Source organism: Orbicella faveolata, unplaced genomic scaffold, assembly GCF_042242905.1.
Source record: "Orbicella faveolata isolate gen_17 unplaced genomic scaffold, um_ofav_v1 contig_24, whole genome shotgun sequence".
In the NCBI taxonomy this organism is placed as follows: Eukaryota; Metazoa; Cnidaria; class Anthozoa; order Scleractinia; family Merulinidae; genus Orbicella; species Orbicella faveolata.
In genome coordinates, this window is record NW_028301552.1 from 28,150,831 (window position 1) to 28,178,304 (window position 27,474).

The following is a 27,474-nucleotide window of genomic DNA, read 5'->3' on the forward strand; positions in this document are numbered from 1 at the left end:
AAATCTTGTGCTCTGATTTTTAACTTTTGCGAGTATTAAATTGCGTATTTACTATGATCTCGCCTGGTGTGTGGCTAATTTCTTAAACATGATAATTTAGAACGCTTTGTATATTGATATCTTAGCAACACTGACCACTACACCCATAGTCCTGTTTAATTAATAATAGTATAAGCACATTCATTTGAGATGCAAACTAAATTTTAGAAATTTAGAAGAAGTTCTTGTTAATTTTAATACAAATTTAAATTAAATCATGAACCACTGTGATATTTAAGTGTACTGCACACTATGTTCAATTTACACTGAAGATGGCGAAAGCATCTGCCGAATCACGTTTTTTTAAACTCTAGGGTGTCGCGTTTTTGTTAAGCTGTTCAACTAGTCTCACGCTTAGAGAGCCAAATAAGTAATTGCCGAAAGCCGGACTCACACAAATAAAAGTGAAATGGTAAAAACGACGCACGCAAAAACTACCCACGCGTAGCCCCCTAATTGCGTCCAAGACGTTAATAAGTTCCCTTTTGCATTCGGGGTATATTCCTTCTACCACTATTTTAATTTTTTTTTTTCTTTTTTTGTTTTGTTCATAGAAAGGCGTGTAACAGAGAGGATTGTAAGCGACTTATTGTCAAAGAAATTATGTAATTTTCTTCAATTAAACTGGTTTCAATGTATTACAAATAAATATATGTTATTTTCCCGCTGGGAGGTCCGTATTGTGACAAAAAAGAAAAAAGAAACTGTGACCGAGGTCTTGAAGGCCGTAGGCCAAGAGCACCATTTTCAAGCCCTAGGCCACAGATTTTCACTATACGGACCGACCCTACGTCGGTAAATAACTTTTTTTCTCTCTCTCTCAAATCAATTTTTATAGTTTTTGAACCTTTCCACACACACATCGCGCGCTCGTTACCAGGACAGTGGTCGTAGACAAAAATCCGAGGCGTTAAGAACCAATCAGATTGATTCGAAATTCGCAACTTCGAAATTCTTGATTCGAAATTCGTAATTTTTAAACACTCCTCTTTTTAAGACCTGTACAGGACAAAGGACTTTCTACTATCTAACATTGTCATTATGGAATAGTTAAGAAAGAAATCTTAAGCTAAGCGAATCTCTGAATAGATGAAGATGAAGATCACGAGGTAAACTCTTACGTGAATTTTTATCTTTATAATACAATATTGTCACATAATTTTTCCTTATTTCATATAATTTTTATAATTCCTTGGTACGTTGATCTATTTCATTTTAATTTTAATGTAACTTATTTAGTAGTATTAGTACTGAAAAGCCCCCATGAGCGGAGAGTTCAATTGGCGCAAAGGAAACCTACACCACTTGTAATTTAGTTTGTTCACCATTCATTGCATTTGAAAAAAGGTGTTATGTCAGACGTTTCGTCGTTGAAAAATGTGAAATGAACTCACGTTAATACCACCTCCAAGCTTCTGTTCAAATTTTGTGTGGGAACATATTATCAAAATTACCATTCTACAACTAGAATATTTCCTTTTCCTCAGTCATTATTTTGAGTCCGTTGCCACGAAAACGTCATTTTTCGCAAAAATGTGAAACATTTGTTCAAGACTCCCTGTAGGGAGAAGTGATATTACACCGTGATGTACTACACAAATTGTCACAGAGCAGGCTCTCTAAACGTCGAAAGTATTGCTTTCATTTAGTACAGCCGAACAAGTTTAGCGAAAAGGTGAGTGCTGAAATGTTTGCTGGACTATCAGCTAGTAATTGCACTTTTGTGAACCTTTGCCATGATCCATGCGAATCGAACATTTCATTTTGGGGGTAAAAAAAACTGAAAATATAACGAATCTTCGATTGCTACCTTACTTGACGCAATAAGGAAAATAACAACTGCAATACTTTAATTATATCAGTTTTCGTTAGGCATTATTATACGAGACAGATTAAAGTTCCTTTTTTGCTTTTTTGTTTTTGTTTTTGTTGTTGTTTTTTTTTTTTTTCGTCACTGCCGACAAAGGAATGGCCGGTCTCGCAATCAGAAGGGCTTTAAGTACATGTAATTTTGCTCTGTTGATAAGAAGGGTAGTTAGCCATTCCTAGGGAAATTTAGCACGGACTGTGAACTACACTGCACCCCTTAGGCTGAACATTCGAAATGGTCTGCAAGATACCTCCCTTCAAAAGCATTCACTTTCTTATGACGGACTGTCCACTAACACTGAGCCAACCAAATATATGTGAAAAATCAAAATTCTTCATATTTCTTCTATGGTAAGTCTACAAATGTGTGGCATTTGTTTTTTCTTGAAAGTATTTTTTTATACTCGCCAACGTTAACCCTATTCAGACCGGGCTATTTTGTGGTATTCGAAGAACGGGGTCGGGGAGGCGGATCTGTGGTCCTCTGGAAACGGGGTAGGGGGGAGAAGGGGGTGGAGGTCCGCACCCTGTTACAAGCTATGATAATGAAGGAAATGACGGCAATGTCAACTCAAATTAATTCTATAAACCTGTTCATCTCAAGTGGACAATGAGATCTACGAGAACTAAGAGAACTACGTGCTTTTATGGATAACTGATATCCGATAATACAGAATTCAATTCCCCTGCCCCCGCCAAAAGAAAAATATGGGGGACATTGAATACTGTTCGACGGGGCAATAAGAAACTTACTCTTGATAATGTAATGTTTCTAACCAAAGGCACTGAATTTCATCAATTTGTGACTTGCATTGACTAGCAAAAAAAGTTAACACAGTAAACACTTAATTATTTGTAATTTTAAATCTGCAGGTTGATTTATTTCGGCGATGAAATTTCCACTGTTTTGGTTGGCCATTGTGGTGATTGCAGATGTCTGCAGAACTACTCCAATTGCAGGTAGAAACTAAATTCAATTTTGTTTTTTGATCAACCATTAATCTTTTATAAATAAATTTTGCAGTTAAATCTTCTGTAAAATTTGGAAATCAATCTTTCTGCTCGTACAAATGTTAAAGTGCCACTGAAACGAAATTTTCGTACTCTCTTTTTTTAGCCCAATTTATAGTTTCAAACGTGCTTAAAATAATGGTGAACTTTATTTCTGTCAAATCCTAACGGAAAGTGCTCTTTTTAGCTGCTGAAATCGACTTTTTGGAGCAAAACTGTGTCCGGGCTCTGGAACCGAGTTTAAGGACCTTGTGACGTCACTGGTTGTATTCACGCAAGAAGCGCTTAAGATTCTCTCTTGTTTTCACTTGATTTATTTAAGTTTATTCTTCATATTGTCGATACCTACTAGTCTCCTACCTTGTAATTTCAGTCCAGCCTTGACAGGAAATACACATCATAAACGTTGGAGGGCGCCAAAGAATGTAGATTCACCAAAATGAATGCTACAGATTAGAACAGCTCAGTATACTTTTCGAACATCTTGAGTACTCGATTGGAGATTTCGAAGACGAGTGTGGCAACTTTTGTATCACGTCCTGAAGCCTAAACACGATATTTCGTCGTCTGTTTTCAGCCTGGTTCTGAAATTTGGATTCTCACGTTTATCTAAGGTCTATTAACAAGGTTCGAATATATCCTCGGCAACTTTGCTGCATTAAAAGCCGTAAGCGCATCAGCCATCCGCACAATCATGAAGTTATTAACGGTCCACAATCTTTGAGTCGAGTACTTCTTTGCACACAGAGAGCATCTTTTTATGATACTAATAAGTGAGAGTTCTTGTGGTAGACAAAATGTATCTTTGAAAATTGTGATCCGCAGCAGGGTTTGCTTTATCGCCGCATACGTATCAGTGTAAACAAAGCGGGAATTTCGCTTCTCTTTTACACGTATCTCCCAATTGTAATATTTCACGGCCGATGGATAACTTGGAGTTCTTTAGCACATACTTATGTCTATGATCTTCATTTAATAGTATTCAAGTTCAAAGCAATTCGTTAAACGTCACTAGTTTATTATTTAGTCGAAGGTTTATTAAACAGAATTTGAACTAATTTGCATATATGACCTTTCGCCGCCGACATTGTCACGCTTTCTCTCGTTTCCTGAAAACATATAATTGTAGGGTCATGGCAGCTAAGTTTGCCTTTATAGTTTAAATTCGCTCCCTCATATAAAAGAAGAGGGTTTCTTAAATTGTTGCTGTTGCGATAACTTGTAGGATGTAGCAGATACAACTAGACTAAAGGTCACTGTGGCACAATCTCGTCCGCGGTGAAACTCACAAAGCGTCCGGTTTCCTCGAAGCGAAGCGACTCGAAAACTCGAAACGTTGTTGCTACGATTCGTGCAGCAGCACTCCGGATAATATTTTCAAAAGCCGCTTTCTCTTGTTTTCATGTCTTTTAACTTAATGAGTGTAGATATTGTTTAATTGAGTGCTGGCCATTTCACTAAGAGTCCCGATCATTTTGCGATCTAAGAACTTCCACTCGTTTGCTTGCTTACATAAAATATCCAATTAAATAGACTGAAAAGCCCCAGGATCGACTCTCCACCTCTTCATGTCTAAGGCTACTGTTATTATCTGCTTTACAGCCCTGAGATGTCCTTAAGATGTTTTTTGGGGGGCTTCGAACAGTATTCTCTTCTCCCATAATCACTCTAAATTTTCAGCGCGGCATGAGAGCAATGCAACCAGTGACGTCACTAGGCTGTTTTGGCCGCGCCAAGATGGCCGCCAATTTTGGGCTTAACCAGCCAATTTCGAACGGCTGAAAAAGCAGTTTTCGCTTACCGTATGCGAAAAAAAAGTCTGCAGTGTTTCCAAGTAAGGTTGAAACTTTATTACTAAGCAAAAATCTCACATACGAAAATTTCGTTTCAGTGGCACTTTAATTCCGACGATTGAGGGATCAATTGGTCAGAAAATTAGTATTTTCACGGTACAATCGAGAGGCTCGATGGGGTATCAAAGGATGCTTAGTGACTATTCAGGGTTTTATCAAGACGTTGAGCTAGATCGTTCCAGGTCAGTCAGGCTTATAATGTTCACCCACGTTTTTATGATTATGTTTTTTTTTTTTTTTTGTCTAATATACAACTTGACTTAGTGGATGGTTTGAACCCAGGAGTATTAGTAGTTTGATTTGTGTGATCGTCCGGATGAGGGCAGGGTTTAAGGGCAAATTTGCTCAAAAATCAAAAATAGTTCGGTAAGGTTTGAACAATCGAATTTGCCCTACTGTTGCATATAAGCAGGCCTTGGTAAAAGTAAAAACGCTGTGTAGTTTTTTTTTCTTCAAATATCTTGGTATTTCCGAGAAAAAGTACATTATCGATTTCACGTCCAGACATCAATCTAACGAGTGCTAACTGGGCTGAAAATCGACCATTTTCATTCCACTCGCATTTCGCAACTATTAAGCGCAAAAAAGTTGTAATACAACTAAGTTAATGAAAAACTATTCCTTGTCCAAAAAAGCCCAGTTTTAAGAATATTGGATTAATCCAACTATTTGGCGGTAAACAAAACCAGTGTTTTCCAACGATGAGTTTGTCAGTCGGTGAAAAGAATTGTCATTTTGACCATGTGCCATGTCTCGGAATTCCAAAAGATTTTAGATTCTAGCTATACTAGGATAGGTCTTTCAATATATGTAAAGTTTAGATTGGCCAAATGAGGAGGCACTCGTCAAAAAATTATTCAAATCACACCCAAAAAAATTAAAATAACGCCAGCAGTCGAATGCGTGACCAAAAGTGCTACCATCGTTTTTGTCATTAAATCACTTCAGTTGGAAATATCACAGGAATATCAGCACGACTTAAGCATAGAACAATATAAATATGTTTTCCTTAGCTGGGTTATCATGTCTTGACTATCAAACAACATTCCCATCCTGCCATTTTAACGGTGTTCCATTAGCTTTGCATAACCTGTACGCATTCGTCTGGTGAATTTGAATCCCCCAAGTCGTTCAGTATTACCAAGTTCCTATGTAAATGTTCCTACGTTTTCCGTTTTGTTGTTCGGTACAATTATTCAACCTGCTTTCAGGCAGAAATCCCCAGTAATTAGCAATAACAAATAAGCCGCCATCTTCGATCGCTCCGCGTCTCTTATTTGCATATTGTCCAGCAAAAGTCTTTGCACACAGGGTAGGGGTAGAGTGGGAATTATTTCCGAAAGAAAAAGCGTTTGTTTTTTTCCAATATCTCGAAGTTAGTTCTTATTCAGGGCCTCCTTTCTTAGATAAAGCGATAAAATGCTACACACTAACAAGGTCTTTGTGGCTTAAAATTCAAACAAAGAAAAGTAACTCTGCTTAAAGCTCTAAAATTCCGACCCTCACCCCCATGTAAAATATGTTGTAACGCACTGGTCTCGGAGAAACATCTTCAGTCAAAATGGAAACGTCTGCAAAATGGAAACCCTAAAGTTACACGTGGAATAACGTTTTAGCAGTTACTACTAGCTTAATCGAACGACACAAATAACACAGATAGAACGATACATCCAATAATACATACATGGGACTTAAGAAAGTAATTGTTATATATATAAGTACTGACAAGAAATGCAGGGAAAGAATCAGTTTGCAAGATTCAGGATACTACAAACCGAAGTAGGTGAACATGTTATTTTTATGTGTATGTCATTTATACTGCTTGGTAATGCTGACGTTTCGAACTGAAGTATTAAATGCCGATATGCTGCTGATGATACTTTTGGTCAGGCACTCGGTAGCTGCTGGAGTGATCTTGTGTCTTTTGTGAACGATTTTGAATAATTTTTTGACGAGTGCCTAATCATTTGCCCAGACTAAACTTAACATATATTGAAAGACCTATCCTAGTATAGTTAGAATCTAAAATCTTGTGGAATTCCGGAGACATAGCACATGATCAAAATGACAATTCTTTTCACCGACTGACTAACTCAATTTTGGAGAACACTCTGGTTTTGTTTACCGTCAAATAATTAGATTAATCCAATATTCTTGAAATTGTCCTTTTTTTAGACAAGGAATAGTTCTGCAATAAGCTGTTTGTATCACAACTTTTCTGCGCTCAATGGTTGCGAAATGGGAATCGAATGAAAATGGTCGATTTTCAGCCGATTTTCAGCCCAGTTGGGACTCGCTCAATTGCATGAAATTGAGTCTCAAGGTTAAATCGAAAATGTCGTTTTTCTCGGACTCAAGAAAATTAAGGCAAGGGCCAAGTTCTGTTTTGGCCGGGTTCTGAAACACAAAGAGTCCCAGGAACTAGCAGCGAACCGAACCAATATGAAACAAAATGGCAGCCGAAGGCTCCGACTGGTTTGCCGAACGATATCTACAAAGTAGCCATGTTCGTGTATTTTTTCGGGATGATGAACTCTCTACTTCTTATATCCTGTTTTTGTAAAGATCATCGAGTGGGAAAACAAAGATGGCTTGAGTCAATAAAGGTAAGCATTGTTTTATTACTTGAAGTTTTCAAATAAGCTTTCAAACGTACACAAATAACCTTTATTACCATGTATGACCGCGAGCTACACGAAGTCTTGCTTCCACAGTAATCCAGATGATTAACGTTTAGTTTACTTCGTTTAAGTGGCCGTTTTTTTTATTCAGATTACTCGTTTCCGAAACTTAAGATGGCAAATTTGCCCGTTTCGGACCGCTGACTGAATATGATTCGGTTGTTACTTCTCCTTAGTAGCAATGTGTGTTCATTCGAAGTTTGGTTGGGAGAATTTTATTTTGGGTCAACAGAAACACACCAAAACTCCGGAGAATGTATTGGAGCTCGCATGTGAAAGGAATTTAGTTTTTAATACATGGAAATAAAATTGTTTGGTTAATGAATTTATTCATAAAAAATACGATGACTGTGGAAAGGGGATAAATAGGAGTTTTCGTGTTTTTTTCTATTAATTGTACATGTACTCTCTATAACTTAACAGTTACTTAGTTAAGGTTATGTGAGTTTTTTTTTTGACACATGGAAGAAATAGTTCTATATCATTATGTTGAAAATGTTTGCTAAAATATATATCTTTTAAAGTTACTACAGCTGTATGTGTGCCATGGAAAACCTTTGTCCCAAATTATTACAGCTGTATGTGTGCAATGAAAAACCTTTGTCCCAAACTCTTTTTAATTACCTTGTTATATTCGTAGCATAATGTTATTATGATTTGGTTTTTCATCAACAATTTTGATTTAAATTAAGTGTTAGATAATTACAATGTATAATTTATATTGTCGATGCTCATACAATTTGAGCTTACATGTATATTGCCTAGATGGAGGCGATTCATATCTTATAATGCTATGCTTGTTCATAAGTGAACAGTTATTTTCCAATACTTTAAAAGTTCTTCACACAAGAGCATATTTTTATAAATCGAATACTGCTCCTTGTTTCTTCTTATGACTTGTAAGCTTGGTTCAGAACAATCGTGGCTGAGGTAGTATTGTTTTTCCCATTCTTTGTGTTGTTTCTTAAGAACAGTGTGATGGGCCAGTATTTGAGTCTGAACAGGTGCAAGAAGGCTTTCATAATTTCTTTTGTAAAAGTAATTTGTGGGATGTTCTTTAAGGTTTTGTCTTGCAGTGTCCAGTTTGTACAGGCGATCTGTCCCCCCAACTATTTTCACTATATTTGCACAGAGTTTGGTTTTGATTTCTTTCACTTGTGGACTGCTGGACTTGGCAAGAGAATGAGAGCTCTTATTTTGCTGGTTTCTTTTTGCTGCTGCAAGAGGTTGTAGCTCTGAAACTTCATAATTATCCTCATCCTCATCATCAGTGTAGTCAATGGACAGATCTTTCACTACAGATGTGACTACCTCTTCCAGTCCTGTTACATTTATCTCTTCTCCATTTTCGTCCTCATCGATGTCTTCTCCACGTTCACCTTGATAAGCCAAGTCAGGATCTTCTTCCTGGCATTCCATATCTGCTGCATCATCTGCATATGTACTTCCCTGAAGTGGTGTACTGTCTGCATCACTTTCATCATCCTCTCTGTGTAAAATATTTGTGTGTATGATTCTGGTGCAGTCACCTTTCTGGTCATACAATCTGATGATCCTGTGGGGTCTTACAACAGCATCATTATTCAGGCATCTCTCCCAGCTTTGCTGAAGGTGTTGTTCTTCTTTTTTGAGATCACTTGATCTGAAATGGTGAAGGTTTGGTCCCTGGGGTCTGGTACTTGGTTCATCAAGGCCATCAAAAAATTCCACCCCAGACAAGATCTGACGCCACCAGACACCTTCACCACAGACAATGAAGTCACTGATGGCTTGTAAATGGGCTTGGTACTCCTTGGGATTGTTGACGATATAACGATTAGGTATAGTTGTGTTGGGGAGTGGTGGTAAAGTGCTGTAGTATTTTGAAATCTGTGATTCCTGCGTTTTAACAGCATTGCCTTGCTTACTTTCTGCAAGCTTCTGTTCAGCTTGAAGGCGGATCAGGCTTGGAATGATGATATCACCAGGTCTCCTACTAGTCAATCTGGTGACACCTTGTAGAGTGTTAAAGTGCCTTTCTTCCTCCTCGGTGTTGGTGGATTTTGCTGAGATAATCCTACTCTGCTTTCCAGCATGAGCTGTCAGAGAATGCCAGTATCGACCATAGAACTTTCTGCTTGTTAGGGACTTTGGTTGCCCAATGATGTCTTTGCATATCATGGCATGGATGAATGCTTGGTTGCGAAGACATAGCACTACCTTTGGAGAGCGTGATTGGGCTGGCAAGTAGAGTAGTTTACTGAGCTCTGTGAGGGAATCCAGCAGTGTCTGTATTTTAGTTCTTACTTTGCCTGTTGACAAGAGATAAAACACGATTATGATAATATGTCAGGCAATAGTGCTGTCAATAGCTACATGTAGCCTAGTTCAAGTCCATTCTTTAGAGTTCTGTAGCACATGTTAAAATGAATTTCAGGTCAAAATGATTTCAAACTAGTTTGAATTGTTTTTCAATTGTTTAAGGGTTATGGTAATAAATCTGGAGCAAAGGAAAATACAAATCAAGCTAGTTTCAAATAATATTGACCTGGACTTCATTTTAAAGTACAACAAATACACGACTCTATCTTGGAGCACAATCTGTGCTGTAAGTTATTATTGTATGACTAGTCGACTATAATTTCCTGACTACGTGCACGTGTACATTGTACTGTAGTCAATTGTCTGGCTAGCACTCACTACTGTAAGAGTTATCGTAACAAAATAATTCTACTTCCATTGTTTCACATTGTTCCTCAACTGACATTTGTATTATTTTGTTTTATTAATAGCTGTGAAAGTTCTAAACACAAACATATAAATGAAATTCTCAAATATCCTTAAACAACATAATAGTATGAGCAGCCTCTGTGTCCTCACCATATGCTGCTAAATATCAAAAAGGATCGCCATCACTAAATAGAAAAAAAGAACTCAAAAATTGTTTATCATTATTGTGAGATCTGCTTTAGTCTGTAAAATGTTTTGATCATTACCTCTTTAGTATTGAGCCCCTATGACAGCTGCAAGTCAATAATCACAGCCACGTAGCTTTTCCTTTCCAGCAAATGAACACTCAATGATGTCCTGAAATGCAATTTTTTCATCTTTTTCAAGGTGTGAAGGTAACTCAGTGAGAACATTGGCAATGTGTTCCTTAACATCATGAAGAGGCTCTGTAGGTAAGACTTCATAGTTTCCTGTTTGAAATAAGATTTTCAAGATTTTTATGCTTATGAATGGCCCACTTGTCATTATTTTTATGTAAAATTCTACTGTATATACCCGAACTTGTAAGTACCATGCATTTGTAAACATTTATACATTTGTAAATAGATGTTACATGTACACTGTACATTGAGTAGTGCATGTATCATTGCTGTAAACTTCCCAACAAATATATCATCCTGCCCAGAACACAGGCCAAGGAAAAAAATCATACTGTACTGTGTACAAAATTTTGGTAATATTGGTAATAGACAGTATGCAATGCCTACCTAAACCAAGGTCTGCTAGTGTTTTCTCTTGGTCAAAGAACATCATTGCTGGCACCCGTTGAATTCCACCAATCTCTTCTTTGAGAATTTCCTGAAGGTCCTTCTTTTGTCCATCAGTTTCAAGGCCTCGGGCTCTGCATTCACTTCTCAACTCTTCTAAGCGAAGATCTTTAAATGGCTTCAAACCAGCATTCCTTTTATTTTTCCCAGCAGAACTTTCCTCAACCTTTCTGAGAGAGTAAGGTGAGGTTTGCAAAGAGAAACTGCGAGGTCTTTGTACTTTCTTGCATCACCACTGCAACTTGCACATCCAGCATCTCCCCCTTTCTGTTCTCCAGCCTCAAATTGTTGCTCGGGGCCATCTCCATGAAAAAAGCACATTACATCAGTAATCTCAACTCCATTTGAAGTGGTGATTTTAATGTTCATACTCTGTAAACAGGCCTTTCTGGTGTTAATGTAGGCTAGCTGATCAACTTCAGAGGAACCACATCTCCCGAGAATGTAGACTTGGGGTCTTTCAACTACAGACTGTACATCAATGTCTCCTTTGCCTTTTGCTCTCATTTCTTCATTGGTGTAATATAGGGCCTCATCATATACTGAATTAACTGTCAGTAGAAGGTGACCATGGTTGAGAAGGGTTGAGTTGTCACCCCAAACCATGAGGTGCCGCTTTCTTTCCATTGCTTTTAATCTCTCTTTAGACTCGATTTCACTTTAATCCCCTGTGTTGGCATCCTCACCAAGCTGAATAAGTCTGGATCTGACTTCAGCATCTGTCATGGCAGTGTAGTAGTCATCATTGTGAATTCGTAGTAAACCCAGGGATTCCTGCTCTTTTAGCATGCGTGTCCTTATTTCTAGGAGAGGGATCTTACGGTCAGATACGGTAAATCTTTCAGTCTTGAGGGTACCTTCCTTTGTCAGCAACACCTTTTTGAATATTTGGGGGACAATCATTTCGCCGAGAATGAACTCTCCACTTTCAATTTTGCTCTAAAAAAGGAAACACAACACAAATTAATGAATCCAGAGTTATGCATGTTGAAGTATTTTGTGCACTCATGTGACATTGTAATGCAATACCTACATGTAGCAAACTTTACATATTCTGATTCAATAATTAGCTGAGCTCTCTTGGCAATTGGCCATAATTCAAAAAGCTCTACATGTACATCTTTATGAGATATAGATGTATCATGAGAGGTCTTGAAAATACATTACATGCATCGTCTACAATTCAGTATATGCAGATTTATGGATCCTGGCTGAAAAAGTAAAGAAAAGTTCTTTTTGAATTCATTTATATTTAGTTTACTGCACTGTACTAACCATTAAAGTTTCCCTTATTTCTTTGTTTGTTCTTGGAACTGGTACTGAGATCTCTCCACCTTGCATTCGGATTATTTTTCGTCTGGCTGCTGGTTTTTCCTGTCTGAATTGCTGGAATCTGGATAACTGTACTCCTTTACTTTCCAGGAACTCCTTGACAACCATATTTCCCAGTTTTGTCTTTTCCATCACACCATATTGACGGGCAAGTTCTGAGTAATTGATCTGGAAAAGAAGGGTATACCTTTCAACTTTTTTTTTGCCAAGTAAATTTCTCTCTGGTCTGAGATTTGTGTGTAATTGATTCTGGCTTTAGGGTAATTACAGTTATTACCACTTTATCATTAGTTTCACCCAGATTCAGTTGTTAGTAGTACTGCCCTAGTAAGTCTATTATAATTATAATGATTAAATATCTTATTTTTATTGCAGTTTAATACTATTTTGTAATACATGCACAGGCTAGAGGGTGGCTTTACCTTTTTGCCCTTTTTACTTTGTCTGGTTACACAATGTATGTTTTACTAACCTTTTCTCCATCCCTCATTGCATTAACTTTTTCCAGGAGCCCGTCTTTGTCAAAGTCAAGATCATCTGGCCGTGGAGAGTGCCTTTTCTTCTTACGTTGGCCTTCTTCTTCCTGTCGCTTCCTTTTATTGGCCCTTTGTTCTGCATCTTCTGGACTTTCAAAGAAAAGTGACAATCGCTGCTCCTGTCGCTGGCTGTAGGTCTGTCTAGTGGAAAGCATGGTGTCACAGTCCTTTTCTGACCATTTCTCCTGGATGCAACTCTTGTCAACTGTGGATTTTTTCTCCTTTCCTTTTTCTTTTCAGCATGTGATTTTTTGTCTTCAAAACCCAACTCAGAAACAGTGGTTTGTGCCTTCGCAAATGTCACCCCAAATATATTTTTTAATGGGGTATTTATTTTTTCATAAATCTGTGAAGTAGCTGTTTTTATAGCCTTTTTTGTGACCTTCATATTTCCACGGCTTGATGGTTTAAGAATGCAGCTCTTAACGTTCTTGTGAAAACCTTGTTGTGTAATAGAGTTTTCTTTCTGATTCCACATAGGAAATAAAGATTGAAAAGGAAAGTGATGAACATCAGAAGCCTCGCAATTTGTACGAGTGTGTTGCTTCTTTTCATATTCGGTCAGCTTTTCCCAGTTGTTGGGGCTGAAATGTTCTGTGTATTCATCCTTGTTAGTTTTTAGCTTCCATTTTCCAAAATGGTGTACTAGGCTCTTGGAGCGTTTGACAAAAGAATGTTTGTCTACCTCATATCGCTCTTGGTGTCCTTGAAATACTGCTAGGTAGTTTCTCAAGCGGTTGTCGTGGTCATACTCAACTTTACCAGTTGCCGGTTTTACGAAGCTGTGTTTGACTGCAACTCGAGCAAATCCACATCCACAGAAAGAGGCCATTTATGGGGCTAAATCTAACAGTTTCTGCTCACAGAATTATACAAAGAACACGGCTTTTTTGTCGAAAATTACCTTTAGACCAAGTCACTCCCGTATTTTTGCTATAGAAAACCTTTAGACATATAATTACAATCTTTGTAGAAAGAGCATAACATCTACATAAATCAGAAACGGATCGTTGCTCACTGATTAGCTCGGTTGAATTTTCCGCCAAAATCTCGCGCATGTCAATTATAAATGTCAACGAAGGCTCATGTAAGCTGTGAGCAATAAGCTTAATTTTTTTTCTCACGAACCACAACATCAATCTACAATAATAAGCATTTCGTTACAATTTGGCCATTTATTCTCACCTTTTCACCTAGAAATGCGAAAATATACATTATTTAGGCTGCCTTCCTATTAGCAGAAGCATCATTTTTGATTTTTCAGCTTCTGTAGTTAAATATTTCGTATTAAAACGGGTAAAAAGATTGGAAAAATTAGTCAAACCACGACCACATCAATACTTCTTCTTCCGCCATTTTGAATCTTTGAGCCAGGCCTGATATCAAATCATTGGTCTTATTGGCCATTTCGTCTCTAGGACAACGAAAATTGTCGTTCCCAGGTTATCTTTTCGGTATTTTAATAAATGGTAACACTTTTAAACTTCGATATCCTGTTTTTACTTCCAAATACTTGTGTATCATGATGTCTTCCATATCTCTGTGCTTGGCCTTTTTAGAAAATCACTTTATTTGTCATTTAAATTCACAAGAACCGATGGTTTTATAGTATGTTTTTATATTGGCTAGAAACTACTTCTACACAAACCACAATTTCGTCTAAGGCCAAGCACAGTTTAACAGTTTAAGTATCCAACATTTAAAAGGTACCACTGCATTTTTCAAGAATTACAGAAAAAGTGTTGCCATTTCTTGTTGAAAATGGTCTATTTTTCAGCTCTTATCGGCTTTCCTTAAACGTCGATCACGTGACTAAATCACGTGATATTTTACCAGGGAAGTCGCAATGTTAATTATGTTAAGTGGACCAAATTTCGTTCGATTTTATTAAAACCTTTGAACAACACTAATTTATGTTTAAAAAATGTATTTTTCAGTCTGGGCCCATGCCTTAATTTACCTGAGGAAAGACAAAGCTATTTCAAGGAAAAAACTACAGCCTGTTTGCACTCTTGCTAGGGGCTAGCTATATGCAAAAGACGAGTGAATTTGAATTTTCTAGCCTTGCCGAAGAAATTTGATTTTGTTTGATTTTTGTGGGAATTTGCTCTTCAGGGTTAGGCTAGGCTTAGGTTTGATTGCACCAACAACAGTTCTTTTCAGAACTATCTTCACCCGGACGATCATACAATATGAACTATAAACAACTTGGACAAAACTTTTAAAATAACGTTTCTTCGAGATCTCTTGCTTCTGCATTAGATTAGGGCTACATGCCACATATTTTTTGACCACATCTAAAGTGTGGTTTTTAGTAGTATTTCGAATCTGGCGCAGCACAAGTTCTAATTCTTTGAACCAATAGCTGTATTGGTTGATGATACATTAGAAACGTCTTGCTATCTTGTAGAACACTAAATGGGTATTAAACTCCGGAGTGAAGGTTTCAATGATCCTGCTAAAACGCCAGGAACATGTGGCATAGCCTACATGTATTTAGATGGAATAGATAGTTCACCTCACCTCAGGGGACATAATGTTGTTGTCGTGGACGCTAAAACAGGTAATGTGTTTTCCAAAACTATAACACTTAGATAATTAGACGACGGATATTTCATGACATTGAGTATTCAACCTGCCTTTTCGTCCAAGAGAGACAAACCTCAAAGAAACTGTTTTTCCAGCATTTTGAACAGTTTTCATGATAATGATGATCTTGATGATGATACTGATGATAATGATGATGATGATGATGCTGCTGATGATGATGATGATGATGATAACGATGACGATGACGATAATGGACGGATTAGTGTGGACGACATGCCTAACTGTAAAAAAAAAGCTGAGTTCTCAAATTACTTCGGCATGGTGTCAGACGGGGCCCTCGCCAATAATGGAATTCCTAGAATGCAATTCTATTGCTTTTGCAACATATTCAATCTACAACTTTTATATAATTATATGCAAAGTATGATTATATGTAATCAGACAAATAACACTTCATATTACCATGTAGGTGCTGTGCTTGGGGCAGAAGCATTTGATACTCATGGAGAAGCAAGCGCTGGTGAAAACCTGAGAGGCTATCTTAATTCCATAAACGGAGAGTAAGCAACATTTAAAGTTCTATTTCATTTTTATCAAATATTTTTCTTAACTTATTCTTCATTTTAACCCAGCGTCAAGAAAGACAAACTGTTATTTTCTTATTATACAGCAAAATCGTTTTGGTCGCCATTCAAGACGAAGGTTCAAAATATGTACCTGTTGCCATGGAAGCACTCAAGAGACTGGGTGCCGCTGATTCCATCTCGACAGACTTCAGAGGATCTTTTTGTCTTGTTGGATACGCAGGAGACACGAAACAAAAATGGATTACTCAGCAGGAAAAAAATGGCGGCAAGGGACCTACCGAAGTTTCAGTGCAAATTCTTTTCTCACCAGGTACGTAAAGCTATCATTATTCTAAATAAATGGATAAACAATAAATAGTTATTTTTTCATTTATCCTACTCGAGTTTCACGCACTAAGCGATTATCAGAGTTCTTTAATTTGTGCGAAAAAAGTGAAAGTGAAGCCTTGGAGCCGATGGCTCATAGCTGCCGGACTTATCCCAGTTTCTGTAGCATGAAGCGGCTAGGAGTATTTCTACTCCCTCTAGACGGGATTTTAGTCCATTGCAGGTCACTCCCCCGCAATTTGTTAGGTTTCCCCAACAATTTCTCGGTACCCATTTATACTCCTGGGTGGAGAGAGGCACTGCCGAGAGTTAAGTGTCTCGCCCAAGAACACAACACCGTCCCCGGCGGCTCGAGCCCGGACCGCTCGCTTCGGGGACGAGCGCACTAACCATGAGGCCACCGCGCCTCCCTGTTTGTGCAAAAAGATAGTTATATAAGTTATAAACCTTGAAGTTTGATTTTAAGAACGGTTGTAGCAGTGCTTCCTCTGACTGGATGCTGTGCAAAAAATTGTCTTCATGGCGACATTTAGTTACGAGTTCGGATTTCTTGTTTAGTTTAGGAGAAATGCTAATTAAAGCCTCGTCAATATAGACTGACCCCCAAAATTGGACAACTTTATTTGTTAAATTTTTTGCCTCTCGATTTTATTATTGCTACGTGTTAACTTTAATTTATATAATAACCCAAATTATTCTCGCATTTTGATTGGTTCTCGCCTATGATCTATTGGAGGACAGACGCACGATTGACGTCATCATCACAAAGTTTTTCCCTCTGTGTTTTATAATGGCGGAAAGTTTTGAGAATTTAGATAACATTTTACGCTACTGGGCGAAAGATTAGGTACAAAAAAGTCTTGCCGAGGCATTGAACAGGTAGGAGAAGCAGGAAGAAGAAAAAAAAGCCGTTTCTTTTATAGCAAGTAACTCAGAAAAAGTACTCGAGCAGTATCAGTCGGCAGTCGAGCGGGACGAAACCAAACACAAAATTGGTTTTGAAATTACTTTAAGGAATGAAACCATTGCTTTGATTCGAATTTAGCAAAACCAATGAACAAAATGTTTATGACATTAACTTACTTAAAAAATTCAACTTTTCTCAGTCTCAAAATAAATGTTGACACAGACTGATGTCAGGAATTAAACATCAAAACATCACTTCTTAAAATCAGTTGAAATAAAGCCATAACCTTGCTTTTCGACGCGAATGTTCCAGTCCGTTTCAGGGCACAGTAGCGAGTAAAGTAAAGCTCATTACAGCTCAAGGCCAACTGTATTGCAGCTATAAGGTGTCTCCGACACTATATCAAACTGATTTGAGAATCACCAACCACAAAGAACACAAATTTCCACCGTCACTAACGCTCCTTTCATTCAAAACTCGAATCGAATGGCCTCTAGCGTTGACCATAACCACAAGTTTTCCGAGCGCATTTCTTCAACTCCTGCAATATTCAAGGCAACGTTTAAGCTTTTCGGCTTACAGGGCTACTATGATGACTAAAACTGACTTGACTTATCCAGCATTTTCTTTAAGATTTATAGATTTCGCAGTTCAATTCTACTTTCGCTGTAAGTTTTAATTTCACGAGAAGCGACTTTCCAGTCAAGTTTGACAGTGGCGTGATTTTCCTGGACCAATCACAATTCTTTGCTACCCATAGAATCCAATGAGATTGCTAGATTAAGTCAAATCGCTTTTTTCGTGTTTGCCAAAGTGGGTAAAGGCCGGTTTTCGAGTTAACTTCATTTTGAAAAATTTGAAAAACAAAAGCTGTCTGTAGTACTTCTTTATTATGTAAAACAAATAGATTCCACGTTGCCGTGCGTCTGTTCAGTAATAGATCACAGATGATACACTCAGTGGCACACGAGGCGATAGCTGATGAGTGTGTCATTAAGTGTGCCTTACCACATTTGGACGTCATCTGTGATCTATTACTGAACAGACGCATGGCAACAGGGAATCTATTTGTTAAATATACGTGTTTAGTTTTAGCGTAAAATTAATATCGGTTTTATATTCAACAATACAATTCACTGCCTAGTTGATTCTTTGCAAAATTCCTGGTTCAAAATATTGAACAAAGAACGCATATGTAGGAGTATTTAAAGTGGTACTATGACGAAAATCACATCTTTCCTATCTAAGCCATTTTTAAACACAAACGAGTAGTCTGTATGAGAAGAAAAATGCTTTTTACTCTTTTCAAATCTCTTTTCGTTCAAGAGATATTCAAGTTTTTAAAATATGCAAATTAGCAAATTGATGACGTCATACACTCAACCAAATTGTGTTCAAATATGATGAAGAAAGGTATCTAGGCCAATTTGTGTCAGAAATGTTTGATTCTTTGCGGTAAGATTCTACTAAATGTGCTCCACATACGAACTGAACAGTTTTGTTACCATGGCAACATACTGGGTTCCAGACCTCCCCAATATTAAAGGCTTTTCTGGCCACCTTTGGCCTTTCATTTTGATATTTGCTCATGGCACCTCCTATGCATGATCCAGCAGGCACATAAATACGTTAGCTCGAATTTGTGGCCTCAGTTAATGGTTTTCGAGCTGAAATTCACTAGCATATTGAAATCAAGTGGGTGGGAACTGGAAAAGAGTGAGTTGCCATGGGAGCAGATTTTTTTATGGCCGTACATGTGTTTCCTCTAGAGCTATTAGCCTACCAAGTTTCAATGGCCTGTGCTGCAAGTTGGCCAAGATAACTGTATTTATATACTTGATATAATATTGGGTTGAGTGTATGCCATCATCAGTCGTCTCATTTGCATATTTGACTCATTTTTCAAACTTAAATATCTCTGGAACTAATGCAGATATTTGCTAACGGTAAACGGGGTTTTTGTTCTTTCATGGAATTCTATGTGATACACCTAAAAAATCAAGGAGTAAAAATTTGATCATAGTACCACTTTAAGAGCTAAAGAAATAAAGTAACAATACATGATTTTAACTGAAGATAATAACTCATTTTTTTTCCGAAATACGTTTGTTATCCTGTAGGTCCCTCTGTAGGCATTCGTCTCCGCAGTGAGGGTTGCGACGACGCTGATAAAAAAACCAGAGACTTGTGGAATAGCTTACACCTATGTAGATGGGGTAGACAAGTCACCTCACGGCAGGGGCCACAATGTTGTTGTTGTGAGCGCTTCAACAGGTATTCTCCAGTCCAAGGGTCCGACGATCAGTTTAAAGGCGAATAATTTAATCACATTAATTATTCAAATGGGCTGTTGACCGATAGGAGACAAAACTCTTTTTTTTCCATACCCCCGAGGAGCATACGTGCTTGTTCCGCGTGCAAAAAGGGACAAACATTAATTATTATTATTATTATTAGCACCCACATACCAATAATGATGTCATTTCTTTCCAAACTGACGTCAAAGATTTTTTTTGCTTGGAAAAGTCATAAAACAACCCACACTAAAAAATTAATAGTAACACGAAATGTTTAAGGGCATTAAGATTCTCGAAAATCACGAAAAAAACATATTTTAGTCTCCCATGCCAGATAATGTTTGGGTAACTTAAAAAAGTTTGGCTATCGTAGTTTTAATAGTCCTATGTTCTAAACTAAAAAGTATAAAATAAGCTCAGACAATTTCAACCAGAAATGTTTCAAATTGACTGGTAATAGTTTTCAAGACTGACGGAATAGAGTTTTCGCTTTCGAGAAGATCCTCTTCTGTAAGATATTTGAAGGGCTATACATCCGCTCAGATACTTCTAGAAACTGGCTTCAAAAACATTTTCGCAAATTTGTCCTTTGACATTATTTCTTCCTCCAAGCTGTTAGTTTTATTGCTTTTTTTTTTTTCCCACAAAAGAAATGTACGATTTCGTTTATCTGTGCATTTTGGTCAGTATACTAATGCAAAATATCTTACACATCTATCTAGGTGACGTGTTTGATGCAAAAGCGTTTGATACTCACGGAGATGAAAATGCTGGTAAAAACCTGAGAGACTTCCTTAATTCCATAACAGGAGAGTGAGTAACATCCAAATATTTACTTCACTCTTTCGATTTTTTTGATAAACTAGTTTTCTTTTCGTCACTGAAAGATAGTGAAAAGATATCCATTCTGATCCCATTTGTTGCATCTACGCACGTTCCAACTGGGTATCAAAAGGAAACGTTATGGTCATGACGTGATCCCTACAGAAACCTATTCCCTCTCTGTAGCATTAGCTACAATTTCTTGTTGTGGGTATTTTTAAGGTGGAGTGGTGCCATCAAACATATAAATTCTCGTATTAAGTTTTTACAAATTATCTTTAATGTCATGTTATTAATGTCAATAAGAGAAAAACTTTCCAAATGGCGGCATCGAACATGAACCGCTTGGAACTCTTAACATGGATTTTGCGCGATTTTTCACCAAAACAGCGTTTGAAAGCAGAACCAGGAAGAAAATATCGCCAAGAAAAACAGATGAATGGATGAGTAGGTTAACAACCGATCCTGTTCATCCTCAGAAATGCCCTTGACTTCCTGTAAATGAATTAATTTTCGCTTCGCGTTGTCATCCCCTCGTACATATTTCATCTCAAAGGCTATCTGTCATCTCGTACCCAACGTGCGCAAGGGGAAATGAATTCTTAATTGTTTATTTCTCTGGCAGCACAACCCAAACTAAAATAAAACCAAACCATAAAACAGAGAAACAAACAAGAACGAAAGAAATGCAACCATACTACAAACATTTACTCATTCATGCAACAATAACTGACAAGATATTGACCATAGACCTAACAATTAATTTTTGTTGACTGAGTTATATACCTGTTTGCTTATTCGCAGAAAATGCGCCTCAGAGGTTAGTTCTTAATTCTTTTCACTGTCTATTTTAGATTTTTCGGAATGAAACCCGTCACTTTAACGTTTTAAGCCTGTTATTTGTTGCCAAATTTGATTTAAACGCAAGTCAGTTACGTGAACCGAGGGCTCGAACACTAACAAAATAAGATGCTAAAAACAGCCTGTCACAAATATAGCTACAAATGCTTGAGTCTCCGAGGTATACTTTCCAGTCCCCTTAAAAAAAATTAATTAATAAGGTGTCTTAAATTTGCACAGCGTGGTTGAAACTCGTATTTCCAAAATCAATAACACCTAACGCCGTGAAGCAGAATGTAAACGTTACACTTCCGTAGCATTACGAATGCAATTCGATCCTGATCTGACTCGTGGTAGTATATATATACGGTAACATATTGATCATAGACCTAACAATTAACTTTTGTGAGTTAGAAACCTGTTTGCTGATTCGCAAAAAAAAACAAAAGTGCGCTTTAGAGGTTAGTTATTAATCCACTATTGTCACCTTTAGATTTTTCTGCAAGATTGAAACCCGTCACTTCAACATTTTGAGCCTGTTATTTGTTATCAAATTTTATTTAAACGCAAGCGACTTGCGGGAATAGAGTGCTCGGAAAATAACAAAACAAATGCTAAAAGCAGCCAGTCACAAATAGATCTACATCCCAGTCCCCCTTATAAAATAAATAAATAAATAAATAAATAAATAATTAAATAATGTGTATTGAATCTGTAGAGCGTGTTTCAAACTCGTATTTCCAAAATCGGTAGCACCTAACTCCGTCAATGGTAGTCAATTCCTCGTGGGTTTTGTATCTGTCTTTGGTAGCCAAAACTGATCAAACCGCGAGTTGCCTGACCCGTATCTATCTAACTATCTTCACAGGAATCTTACATTAGGAACGCAAAGAATGGTTACACAGGAATGTCTTACACAGGAATTTCCGAACTCATTCTATTACCTCGCGTCGTCACGTGAACACGAGACAGAAATGTAACATTAATTTTTAAATTGAAGCTATCTTAATAGATACATTTGCAATTTTGAGCACCAAAGCTCATCTAACACCGGGATATTTTTAAATTTTACTGACCATTGACTTAAGCAACAGGGAAACCAGTAAAGAAGAATTTATACAAGACTTTTTGTAATAAACATATGGCAAAAATACGTTGTCGTTATCTATGCGGTTAAATCAGCACTTACGCGGAGTGTGTCCGTAAATATGGAGAATTCCTCAACATGGCTAAAAATTATTTTAGTCTGTTCAAAAGATCCTTTTGGTTTACCATTTTTCAAAAAAATTGTTTAAATTAAACCAATTTCATTTTTTGTTGCTCTTGAGATACGCTATCCGCAAGATTGTCTTAAGTTATGACACATTGAATTATGTTGATCAGAATGTGACTAAGATTAAGCCGTCAATTTGTCAAACTGTTCTTCATAGTTCTTCGTCTTGCGCGCTGAAGTGAAAATTTACAAAGTTAAAACAGCAAGCCCACAGCATAATCCCTTTTTAGAAACTTGTTTATTATTTACTAGATATTCGAATACTAGTAGAGTTGTGAGCCTGTCAAAGCAATTGAAGTTTTGTTGATAAATTTAAACGCGATAGTTATATTTTTAAACGAATTAAAGGTAGAAAAAACATTTTCTAATTTACAAGATATTTAGTTCAAAGAAATGATCAAAGCATTGTTCAAAATCTTTGTAAAAATGTAATCAGGGAAAGTTTCCGTCTTTCTGTACTTGCCTGTTGAAATTGCCCTATTTTACGTTAATTTCGTCGGCCAGTTTGGTTGATCGACCGATATTCCCAACTTTCCTAGATTTCACAAAAATTTAAACTCGCTGGGACTTCTTCTGAAAAATAGTTCACAAAAATAGTAATACAGCTCAAGAAAAGGGTCCCTTAACCCAATAAAAGAAAATTCACTTTTCGAGCCTGTCGCGTAACGTCAACTCTCAATTAATTCATTACCTATCTGTCACTACAGTATCATCGTTCTGGTCACCATTCAAGATGAAGGTTCAAAATACGTGACAGATGCCGAGGAAGCCTTCAAGAGACTGGGCGCCACTGATTCCATCTTAAAAGACTTCAGAGGATCACTTGCTTTTGTTGGTTACGCAGGAGACGCGACACCACTATGGATTAGTTTAGTACAACGCAACCGCGGGGAGGGACCTTGTGAGATTTCTGTGCGAATCCCACTCTCGCCAAGTACGTAATATTAGTTTCATCGTAAATGTTCATATCTGTGGAAGGGATGTTCTTCATGACATCTGCCTTTACGGTCATTAGACTAACAGAAAACGTCCTTTGTCTGACATAATTTATTAACTTGATGGGGAACTGTCATGGAACCGAAACACACTCTAAAATAGCTTTGAAACCGAATCACTCGCATTTACCTTCAAGTTATGCAGGTAATCCCAATCCCAGATGTAGCAGTAATTCAAGCAATCTTAGACGCTTGTTTGTTTTATTCTCCTCTACAATAACAAGAAGAATCTCTCCTTGGGTAAACGAGGCATCTCCCTTTATTCCACCTGGAAAGAAATTTAGTCAGTGTAAGTTTGGCATGTCAGATATGACAAAGATAAGGTTCTGGAAGGGTGTGCGTCAATCTCTATCATCTCTTAATTTTTCGGCGACTTCTAAACTGTTACAATTGAAGCCCAGCAAAAGTTACTCGGCTATCAGTTAAATCCCTTGGAGATCTTCTGGCTGTGATTCGACTTGTTCCTAAAAGAGGTTCAACGCTGTATTCCACGTCTGGTGGGTTGTTTCTTCCGATCTTTTGGCAAGAGTAGTCAAGAGTAGTCAAGAGCCAGTTTGGCTTCAGAACCACAGCTCATCGCTAAACAGACAAACTACAACAAATTTGATTGGATATGATTCTCAGATATGTCTTGTAATGCCAGTTCTTAGAATTCGTTGTGAATAATCAAGCCACTGTCACCTTGAAAGTGATAAGCCAATTAATCACTCAGCTTACCGAAACCCTGTTGAGAGGGTGAAATGTCAACAATACAACAGTAAAGAAACCGTGCCTTCAGTGGCTTTGTACGTTATTCCTACTAATTTGTTCATTGGTAAAAGAAAATGGAATTTTTAGATTCTACGGGAAACTAGACTCTTGTAGAGTTACTTTTAACACTTGTAGTTTTATTATTGGTAGTAAACGGAGGTTGGAGTGACTTTGGAGCCTGGAGCGAGTGTAGCGCGACTTGTGGAGGGGGCATCATGGAGCGTACACGAACCTGCACCAACCCTGCTCCAGAAAATGGCGGCAAGGATTGCGTGGGGATCGACAAGGAGGTTGAAAATTGCAATACTCAGCCTTGTGATGGTGAGTAAAGATATTATATATAAGTGTCTGATCATCACTTTTCCAGAATTTTGAGGATAGTACAATCTTGTTAGCTTCTTACCCAGACGCTCTTTGGATTCTTCACCCAAGCTTTCCTTACCCATGACTGCGTGACGAACCTCTGTGCATGTTTAGCAGGCTACAGTTCAGTTCAGTTTTTATTCTTGCACAAAAAAGCTCGGACTACAACTTTGTAGGTACTAGGTTAATACCAAATTAGTCACGTGTCCATCATCTCCAACCGGGACCGAGTAGGGCTGGAAAATGAACCACGTCTCGTAGTATTGAGGTTACGTTACTCTGATTAAAAGTTTTCAATTTGACATGCTTTTTACTGCTGTTGTTCAGAATGTCTCTATAGATCTAAATTTATTCAAAAAAGCTCGGGGTAGTATATTGCTAACGATGGCGTCACGTCATGGCCTGTCATTGGTAAATATAACAATGGCTCATAGTACAAAATCGATGAGCAGGTTAAGTGTCTGATCCAAGTTTCTGTACCATTTTAGTCGATGGAGGGTTCAGTCTGTGGTCGCCGTTCGGTGCCTGTAGTAAGACTTGTGGTAAAGGGAAAAAACGCGTACCCGCCAATGTACCAATCCACCACCCTCAGGGAAAGGAAAGGCGTGCCGGGGGAAATTCAGCGAAACGAAGAAATGTAAAGTGAGATCATGCAAAGGTATGAAGTATTAGCATTTTCGATGTAACTGTCTCAAGCCTTATAACAACCACTGGTTTTGTTGTGTTTTTTTCTTTAACTTTTCTTTTTCCTTTTTTTTTGAATAACGTACGGCACTGCAATCCTACAAAATGTAAATTGCACCAAAGGGAGGTGGACGGGTGAACAATTTGCCTCGAAATCATTTTGCGCTTGCAAGCTAGAATAGAAATCACCAGACGATTATAATGCTATTTAGAAATCTTCATTTGCATAAGCAGGGTTTTCGCTGCAATGCACCTTCACTGACCAAGCCCGTTGAACGCGTTTGTGGTTGAGATGTTTATTGAGACAAAACATGCACAGAAGAAAATGGCGTGCATCAATGAAAACCTTTTTAACATACGCTTTAGCACTAAAATTAAGAGTTTCTACCCTGAAAGAGTTTGTCGGTGGTCAAAGTTCTGTCAGTGCTATCCTAGTTTGAACTCATTTAAGGGTCACTTGTTATCTCGGTGAGAACTGATATAAATTTTGGTTATTTGGCTAGATTTCGAGCCAAACTCACGAATTCACGAACAAAAAGCTTTCACAATTCTGAGCCCCAGTTTCCGCGCTCTCCGTTAGAAATATCCCCTCCTCCCCACCCCGACCAAGACAAAATGGTTTGCGTTCTTCAACTCGGGCTTTTCTACGAAAGTATAAGTCATAATCCCCAAAAATGTGCGTACACCAAACATCGCTATAAATAAACGCGATAACCAGATTATCAGCAGAATATTGAGGACGTCTTAGGCCATTTTCGAACCTAGCTATTACGATTTGTTTCTTATTCTGTCCACGGCTGAGACAGTGGGCAAAATTTAGTTTCGCAACATGTCAGAAAGTCTTGCTACGCTTCCATGCGCCGCAAAACAAGTTTAGTTGCTTTTTAAATTCTCGTAAGCACACACACAGACTTGAAATCAAATTAGAAGAGCAATAAAAGAGACAACGCGTGTTCGGTATCGTGGTGGCGATTTTGAATTTTCAATACGCGGTCATCTCATACATGATCTGTACCTAAAAACTTACGGCATCTGGGAGGCCGAAAGAATAATTCTCGAGACATCCGATCGTGCAGTTCCAAGCGCTTTGCGAATATTTTCCAGTTCCAGTTCTCGAACCAGATGACGCATTAAAATTCTAAATGGTTACCACACAGCAGGGAGCTTTCATGTGAGTTGATGTGAGGTCCTCCTGTGACAGCAAGCAACAGCGTTTTTGTCCTAGTAGTCGCTGAGGACGACTAGTCTCCAGTAGCACTGAAACAAGATTTTAACAGTTACCACATCTAAAACATACCAGGTATTTTTTTTATTAAAATGAACTAAAAATGTTATAATTTTTTTTATTTAAATTGAGAGAAAAAAAATAATGATAGATGCTGAAAATCATCGCTAGCTAATAAGAACTCGAGTAAAAAGATGGCGTCATCTTTTCGTTTTACAGAATTATTATTGGCTGTTGTTACCTGGGAAGACAAATAATTACAAATTATTGGATGAGGTCGAGGAAAATCTCGTGACTAGTCAGTGGCAAGCAGATCAACAATAGCTATACAAAAATAAAAAAAATCGATAACCAGCCATACGGTTAGGTTTACTCTGTATTTCAAACTTTACTTTCTCACAAATGGCGCATACAACTAAAGAAAGTAAACAACACCGATTAAAACATTGAAATGGGGAAATCAATTCAAAACCTCTATGTTTTACGGAAAGAGAACGACATTCAATATGATTGCAAAGACCTAGCTTAGTCGCTCACAGGTGGTATTAAGGGTTTGTATTGACGGAATACTCCAAAACAATGCACGTAATGTAATAAGCACGAATCACCAAACCAAAGAGAAGTATCATGTTACCATAGCTAGAGAAAGTAAGCGAAATTCACTCATTCCATCTGAAGCATAACTAGAGTTAGAAATATATTCCAAAGTTAAGACTTTATGACGCGCTATCTGTATGACGTGTTGTGGTGCTATGACGCCTACGAAGTTCTTCGTGGTTTTGTTTCTGATTTCTGTGGGTTATGTGGATAGGTGAGTTAATAGTAATGTAGATCCTTAATAAGATATCTTTATTTTTACAATTCCGTCTATTTGCCTTGCTTTAATGTTGAGTTTCTTCTTTCACACACATGATTTTAAAAAGTCGTATGTGGACTTTAAATATAAAGTGAGGCTTAAATTGTGATGTGCTGACAATAATTGGTTTCTATTTTATCC

At 37.6% G+C, this 27,474-nt stretch overlaps 2 pseudogenes across 2 annotated transcripts; one reads left to right on the top strand and one right to left on the bottom strand.

Annotated features, from left to right (window-relative positions):
- Positions 1-8,230: 8,230 nt before the first annotated feature.
- Positions 8,231-13,055, bottom strand: LOC110052294 (uncharacterized; annotated as a pseudogene). Its single transcript, XR_016207948.1, has 5 exons — positions 12,794-13,055; positions 12,265-12,489; positions 10,930-11,928; positions 10,429-10,632; positions 8,231-9,744 (listed from the first exon to the last, which is right to left on the bottom strand). The product of XR_016207948.1 is annotated as an uncharacterized LOC110052294 (transcript).
- Positions 10,559-25,835, top strand: LOC110065301 (uncharacterized; annotated as a pseudogene). Its single transcript, XR_016207943.1, has 9 exons — positions 10,559-10,614; positions 15,268-15,420; positions 15,877-15,967; positions 16,078-16,304; positions 19,349-19,502; positions 20,248-20,338; positions 23,168-23,394; positions 24,356-24,526; positions 25,057-25,835. The product of XR_016207943.1 is annotated as an uncharacterized LOC110065301 (transcript).
- Positions 25,836-27,474: the final 1,639 nt, after the last annotated feature.